The sequence below is a fragment of the Panthera uncia genome, unplaced genomic scaffold (assembly GCF_023721935.1).
Source record: "Panthera uncia isolate 11264 unplaced genomic scaffold, Puncia_PCG_1.0 HiC_scaffold_421, whole genome shotgun sequence".
Classification (NCBI taxonomy): domain Eukaryota; kingdom Metazoa; phylum Chordata; class Mammalia; order Carnivora; family Felidae; genus Panthera; species Panthera uncia.
In genome coordinates this window covers 11,948-19,600 of record NW_026059563.1, presented here as the reverse complement: position 1 = coordinate 19,600, position 7,653 = coordinate 11,948, and the positions used below count along the sequence as shown (strand labels likewise).

The 7,653-nt window shown below is 34.4% G+C and overlaps 1 protein-coding gene and 2 long non-coding RNA genes across 3 annotated transcripts in view; all 3 read left to right on the top strand.

Moving 5' to 3' along the window:
* LOC125918065 (uncharacterized) overlaps nucleotides 1-1,537 on the top strand; it is a 3,560-nt gene extending 2,023 nt beyond the window's left edge. Inside the window, exon 2 of the long non-coding RNA XR_007456366.1 lies at nucleotides 141-1,537. This is a non-coding gene — a long non-coding RNA (uncharacterized LOC125918065). The remainder of the gene's footprint in view (nucleotides 1-140) is intronic.
* LOC125918064 (transformer-2 protein homolog alpha) overlaps nucleotides 1-7,653 on the top strand; it is a 22,067-nt gene that overhangs the window by 2,473 nt on the left and 11,941 nt on the right. The gene's annotated exons all lie outside the window — the stretch shown is intronic.
* LOC125918066 (uncharacterized) overlaps nucleotides 2,060-7,653 on the top strand; it is a 6,719-nt gene continuing 1,125 nt past the window's right edge. The window contains exon 1 of the long non-coding RNA XR_007456367.1: nucleotides 2,060-7,594. This is a non-coding gene — a long non-coding RNA (uncharacterized LOC125918066). The remainder of the gene's footprint in view (nucleotides 7,595-7,653) is intronic.

Below are 7,653 nucleotides of genomic sequence, written 5' to 3'. Positions count from 1 at the left end.
GAGAGAGAGGGAGACACAGAATCGGAAACAGGCTCCAGGCTCCGAGCCATCAGCCCGGAGCCTGACGCGGGGCTCGAACTCACGGACCGCGAGATCGTGACCTGGCTGAAGTCGGACGCTTAACCGACTGCGCCACCCAGGCGCCCCAAGTTCTTACTTTTTAATTAGTCATCAAATTGAGGAATGGAACAAGTTTGGGGTAATTGACACTTTACCCACCTAAGAAGGCAGTATATGTAAGATCCCCACCCAACTTTAAGCTAAAATGTATGTAGGCATTAACATTTTATGTTAATAGAAAACGGGTTCTTCCTCCTCCCTGCCCCTTACAGTGTTTACTGTCATAGAAAATATTTTTTGACATGTGATACCCAAGTATATGTTAGTGTAAATGAACTCAGTAGATTGAATAATGCGTTCGCCCACCCTTACCTGTTACATCTTTTTTTTCTTTTGTAGGTTGGGGTAATTGTCTTTATTTGTTATTGGTTAAAGAATTAGAAGAATGCCAGAAGCTTTTCTGAGGGTGTACTTTTTTCTTTTTTAAAATTGTTTCTTACAACAGTTTAACATTCACTAGTGCTTTTGGTTTCTAAACTGTTGTGATTTCTTAGCTGCTAGCCAGCAGTTTAAAAAAGTTTTTAAACAATATAGTTGTCATGTTATCTTTGTATCTAAATGTAATGACCATTTAGAAACACTCAAAAAAGGATTTTCAAATGATGTTTTTGAGGTTTTTAAGTAGTTATACTTCAAATTTTGTAACTAAAATGAAGTAGAGAAAACATTGACGGATCAGTTGAGATTTCATTTGCTTTACCTTTAGAATAAATAGCACCTATATTAACCCCATGTTACTGAAAAGATATTTGGAATTAGAGGGCAACTTTTTTATAGCATTTCAGAATCTTAACCACACCACACCACACCTCCTCCCCCGATTTTTGATGTGTTTTCTAATTTATTCCTCACGATACTTTTGTGAGGGCTAGAGTATTCTTAGCCATTTTAGAAAGTAAAGCAGGCCTAGAAGACCATGCCAGGAATCTGAGATTTACAGGTCCCAGTCCATTGCTCATTGCATACATTATGCTGTATATATTTTGATTTACTTTTTAAAAAGGAGCACGTGTACTTGAGCATCTCAGACATTAATAGAGTTTGTGAGAAACAGTTTACAGGAGCTTAATTTTCCACTGTAGATTAATGTTTCTTCCATTGTAGAGGACTGGAATAAAAGAACGTGGGGAAAGAAAATATAACTGGCTGAATTTTGTTATAAGTAACCCTAATAGTTAACCCAATCAAAATTCCCTTCTGCCTAAGGTAAAACTGTCAAGCATCTGCTGCCTTTTAAGTAAAGGTCAGGTGTTCTTGAGGGAAATAGAACTTGGATTCTAATTTGAGGTGACTGTCAGCTCAAATCTGGGTAAAAGTATATAATCACGTTCCCTGCGATAGAAGTAATAAGGAATTCAGAAAATGAAGCTGGGTGATTTTGTGAGGTAGGGGAAAGGGAAAGCTTTACCTAACACTGGATCTTACAGTTAAGGAATAGATGACAATGAGGAGGTTGCTGGTGCAGTAATAGATGATAGATTTGACTAGATATGCAGTTAGATAATAGAGGGTTTTGAATTCTAGATTTAGGGATTTGGACTTAATCCAATATGCTATAAGAAGGCATGTATGGATTCTTAATTCTGGGAGTGGCATAATGAAAGGAAATTTAGCAAAGAACAGAGGGACTGGTGGTACAAGAAGAGCAGCAAGGCACACGAGGTATTTAAGGAAGGAAATTGTAAAGACTCTGGTCCGTAAAGAATGAGACATTTTTACTTTAAAATAAGTAGTAGGTTCCTTAAAACAATTTGCTTGGGACATGTATATTAAGTTTACAGAAATATTTTATTTTTTAAAACTTTTTTTTCAACTTTTTTTTTTATTTTTGGGACAGAGAGAGACAGAGCATGAACAGGGGAGGGGCAGAGAGAGAGGGAGACAGAATCGGAAACAGGCTCCAGGCTCCAAGCCATCAGCCCAGAGCCTGACACGGGGCTCGAACTCATGGACCGCGAGATCGTGACCTGGCTGAAGTCGGACGCTTAACCGACTGCGCCACCCAGCCGCCCCAGTTTACAGAAATATTTTAAATGGAAATGTCTTTCTGAGCTGAGAGTGAGGCTGGTACTTGAGCTGTGCCTTTCCATGTCATCTTCATAAAGAGTTGTTTGCTTCCCACAGCTTCGATTAAAGTTAGGATTTAGGTCTCCAAAAAATGTTTAGACTTCTTCATAGAAATTATGGGGAATGGAAATTTTCATTTTACTTATTCACCCTCTACCCCTAATTTTTTTTTAACGTAACTTAGAATAACGTTAAGTCCATTTTTTTCTCATTTATTGGCCCATGGTTTTTAATAGAGGTTAAAGATTTTCATGTAGGGTCTATCTTATAATTCCACAGTTGAGGAAAAATGCTACTTGTCTCCTTTTCAGAGTTTGTTAGAGCTTCTTGAGTAGCTAGAATATTTTTAAGTGACTCCTAGTGTTCCTCTTAACACATGATATGGTTTGACTGGATGACAAGCAAAGAGCAAAATAAAAATTCGTCTGTACCAGTTTGGAATTAAAATGTGTGTGCGTTAAGATATTTTGTTAAAGAATAGCAGAAATAGCGGAAGCTTTTTTCTTCTCTGAATCCTGATTTGTAATAATTGGGGTGATGATTGAGCTATTCAAAACCCATCTTGGTGACTGGCTTCTTTTTAAAAATAAAATAAAACTGGGCTTAAAATTTTTCTATTGATGAAACTTTAATAAATGTGGGAGTACAAGGGAGGTTTGCGCTCTCCCTTCCTTTTAAAAAAATAGGAATAAAAAAGAATCTCTATTTTACAGATAAGAATGTCAGCGTTTAGCTTTTAAAAATACTTAGTTCGGTTTCTTAAGCAATTTAATTTCATATATATCATCACATCAACTTGTTACAAAAGGGTAAGACTTTCTTTCCCATAGTAGTGACAGTATTAAACTTGACAGTCTTGTTTTACGTTTAATTTATTTATTAAAGTTAAGTGCTTTCATCCAGTTTTAATGCTTTTTTTATTCCCTCTGTGGATTTTTAAGCAAGGAATTGCTAAACTTAAGGAAACATTTTTAATGCTCAAATTTTAATATTTGAGATTCTTTCGCTGCTCAATATAGGTAGAAGGTAGGATTTCTAAAGGGAGCAATGTAACTAATTGTACCCCCAGTGCAGATTTGTCACAGATGCTTAATGATTCGTGCCATTCCAAAAATGAGAATAAAAAATCTTGAGATCTGAAAGAATGTGAAGGGATTTAAATATTTAGGAATGAGCTTTGTTTACGGATTTACAGAATTTATTTACCTGTGGTCTGTGTAGTGTAACAAGTGTGAAATGGCCAAGGATAATCAATAGTTTCTTAGAACCTTCCTGACAGTGTAAAAACCTACTCTTTGATACTATCATTGGGTGCTCAGGCATCAAATAACTAACCCTGGGACCTTTGTAAAAGGTATATAGTCACATGCTAAATTAGTTAATACTGATTGTTATTTGTTCACCTGTCCTACCAGATTTAGCAGGACAGAAGTGCAGGTGAGGAAGTGTTAATGATCAGATGGGGAAAAGAATCTGGAAACACTGTTTAAAAAAAAAAAAGAGGGGAATAATGAAGGAAATGTGGTTTCCCCTCCCTCCTCTAGATTATTGCCAATATATAGTTGTATATAATCCTTATTGTCTCATGATTTTCACCAAAATGAAATTTTGAATTATGAGTGACTAGGCCTGACCAATCTGAGGTAGAAGAAAAGTTATTTTTTTTAAACTAAGGCCCTGTAGTTTACTCAAGATTCATAAATATTCCCATGATATTAGAAGATGAGAACCTAAGAAATTCTATAGCAGGTTCTTAGTAAAATTTTTTAGCTATTATTTATTGGCTTTTAATATAACTAAATTTTTTTCATGTTAAAATTGGTCATGACATATCAGCTAGCCAGTTTATTGACCACACTTAAAATTTGTAGAAAAGGCTGTAAATATTTCAGGTGATTTCATGGTTGTGACTAGTTTATATTTCATTATTTATGCATAAGTAACAATTCTAAATTTCTTTAAGCATCTCCAAAATTATTCCAAACTGTAGAGAATGTAAAGACAAAGTGTTAGTATATCTGTGAGCCTTTGCAGATGGAAAGACCACTTTAACCTCACTTAGAATGCAGCACACAAGTGTTTTCTTTTTAAGGAATTACTCTGATAGCAGTTATGGGTTAAGGCAGTGAAAGTATTTCTTTTATAAGCTTAAGAGTCTAAGAGAAGCAGCCTATCATACTCAAGAGGAAGGAGGCAGAACAGCTGTTTATGTAGACTGAAATTAAAGAATTGGATAAACACAGGTTTCCAATAAGCCCTAAAGAATGAAGTTCTTAGTACAATAAATATTATAAGCTATTTGAGTATTTTAAGTACACCACCCCCCCCCACCCCCCACCCCCGCTTTGGGACATAAAATTTGCCTAAATGCACTAGTGTACTTTTATGGACATAGATTTCCAATTTCATAAAGTAGTGGGAAAATATATTTTGAGAGAGCTTGTTTTTTAAAGTTTATACTATTATCATAGAAACTTGAATTTGTATAAACTTGGCACTATTGGTATGGAATTTGCATTGCCATAATATTAGAATGGGTTACAGCTTAGCATTTATATTGTGATGTGTTCATTTTAATGGGCTTTCAAGTACTAAACATATATGTTGAAATTTTTTTCTTCCATCTATTATGATACTAGCTGTATTAAAAGACTGCAATTATTCCTTACCTTAGGAATTGTTCATGTTCTGCAACGATGTGTGCATATGTTTAATAACCTTTTTTTCTTGATTAAAAGAATAGTACATGGTTGTTGTAGTTATGTACGGTGTGTAAAATGCTGCTGTATTTTAACACAGATTGCTTGAATTGGATATACCGTGGTACATTCCTAGTATTGTGGTTAGCTCTCTCGTTTTTATTTTTGGCTGTGTCCTTCAGCTGCCACCAGAGGTACCTTGATAATAAAGAATAGTTGAAAGAACCGACACCGTTTAAGCAGGTTGTACTATGAGAACTTTCTGCCTGGCTTCTGGTTTATAGTAGGTAAGGTAGACTGGAAGCCTGTTTAAGATTGCTTATAAAAATTTGGATATGACTTGGTTGAGTCATTCTGTCCATTTTTTTTATTTTAATGGTTGTTGGATCCGAATGCAGGTTACTGAAGAATTTGCAGAATTTCTTGACTGGGCAGCTTTAAGAGCCGATTCAGTGTAATCAAGTGAAACAGGACAGATAACAGCCCTTCTCAGTATTTTATTTAAGTTTTATGTATTTCTCCGGGGGAAAAGTTGAAGTTATGATTTTGTAATAAAGATAAGTCTCAAAGGTAGAAAAGGATAATCTAGCATTTGTCCACAAAGGTTGTAGGTTGGTTTCTAATGCACAATTTAGTGAAAATGGTACTTCGTACCAGCTTTTGACAAATAAGTTACTTAAAAATGGCAAATATTAATTGATATGACCATTTTTCTTTGTGAAGACTGTTAACTATATCAGTTCTTAGAATGAGGAGCCTTTTTTTTGTATTACAGTAAAAATTCTGAAGAATTAGTAGTTTATTCTTCAAGTTAAGTTCACTGACAGTTACTAATTTTACCTTTTTAGATTGTATCTAAATTGTTTTCAGAGGTTAAAATGATAGTGACAACTTTGTAACCAGTTGTTAACAAGGGAGGTAAGAGGACTGTTTCTTAACCTTGAATGATTCCATGAAGAAATTTATGCAGATTTAAGTTTTCATGATAGAAAAACTGAAGGATAAGCAACAAAAGAGGTATTAGGTGTTTGTGAAACCTTAGATAATTAAAAAGCAAGACTTCTTTTATTTTTTTTAATGTTTATTTATTTTTGAGAGAGACAAATGGACAGAATGCAAATAGGGGAGAGGTAGAGAGAGAGGGAGACACAGAACCAGGCTCCAGGCTCTGAGCTGTCAACACAGAGCCCGAAGAGGGGCTGGAACTCATGAGCTGGGAGATCATGACCTGGGCCACAGTTGGCCACCCAACCAACTGAGCCACCCAGGTGCCCCAGCAAGACTTCTTTTAAAATAGCCTAATGTCTTTTGAAAAAATACTCTGTCATGTCTTAATGTTTTAACAAACCAAAAGGAAAGTTTAGTTTTTTCCAGTAAGTTCTGTGCCAGAACTGAGATTGAAACTTTAAATTTTAAGATGTTACTAAGTTAGCTTGTTTACATTAATTTCTAAGAAATGGCAATTTTCAGCACTATTGAATAATTTTCAGTTGTTATATTTATTTCTGAGGGAAGACTTGAAAATCAAACATACACATATTTGGACCATAATATTTTTACCATGTACTAGAAAGCTTCACATAAGCATTTAAGAAAAAACTTAGATTTTAATATAAGACTGATTTATACAGTTGTAAAATTAAACATTTTACGGTGTCACAGAGTATTCTGATATGTATGTAAACATGAACTGTGGTCATATAGTGTTTCATCTACTGCTGTTCAACAGCATAAATGAATAACATAGGATCTGTGTTATAGAAGGGAAAGCAGAGAGGGGAAGATACTCTTTTCACCTTAATGAACCAGCCTGTGTAATGCTTCAATTACAAGCAAATTGGCCATGCTTTTTTTTTTTTTTTTGAAGTACAGAATATGCTGCTTTTACAGTTTTCAGTGAATGAAAAAGCCTAAATTGCTGTCCCTGCTCCAGTCATCTGTCCAGGAATTTAGAGACTATAGAGAATTTAGAGAGATGTGGTGAAAGACTTACAGGTAGCTAAATGGGAAAGGTTGATATTGAAGGAAAAGGTAGCTATATGTTTCAGTTTTGTTTGCATCTGAAAAAATAAATAGGCCTGGCAGCATTTGTACAGTTCTTGATAAGTAAATCTTTGGACATTAAACTCAAAGAGAAAGTTTTAAGGAAGTTGCATGATAGTCTTATGGCATAAATGAAAATGCGTGTGAGGTTGGGGTAATTATTTACAATGATAATCAAGGCATAAATGGACAGAGAAACCGGACTGTCCCATCCTACTTTGGTCGTAATCATATATCTGTCAGATTAAGAAACAGTCTCTTATTCAGTTTTAAATCATTTGATTTGGAAAGTTTTGATTTATATCCAACTTTTTCAGAAGCCAGTCAGTTTTCTGATATAGGATATAGTTACTGAAGGGCATATATGTATGTGTAACTGCATAAAACATGGAAAACTAATAAAATTGGTGGGATCAAAAAATAAAGACCATGATACTAATTGTATAATTTTTTGTACATTATGATACTTCATGATAATACAGAATATTAAAATGGCACAGTTGCAAAATTACATGTATTAGTAATTTATAAGCCAAAGGGGGCATTTTAAGAATTTCATGTCCTCTTTTCCCCGTAAGTTTATCTTTGTGCTTTATTTCAGAACATATGTTTCTGGTTAAGTTGGAGTGTGCAAAGATAGTGGTCAAACATAATTGGGAAAAGATGTTAGTAATTTCACTAATTTTTTTTTTTTTTTTTTTTTTTTTTTTTTTTTTTTTTTTTT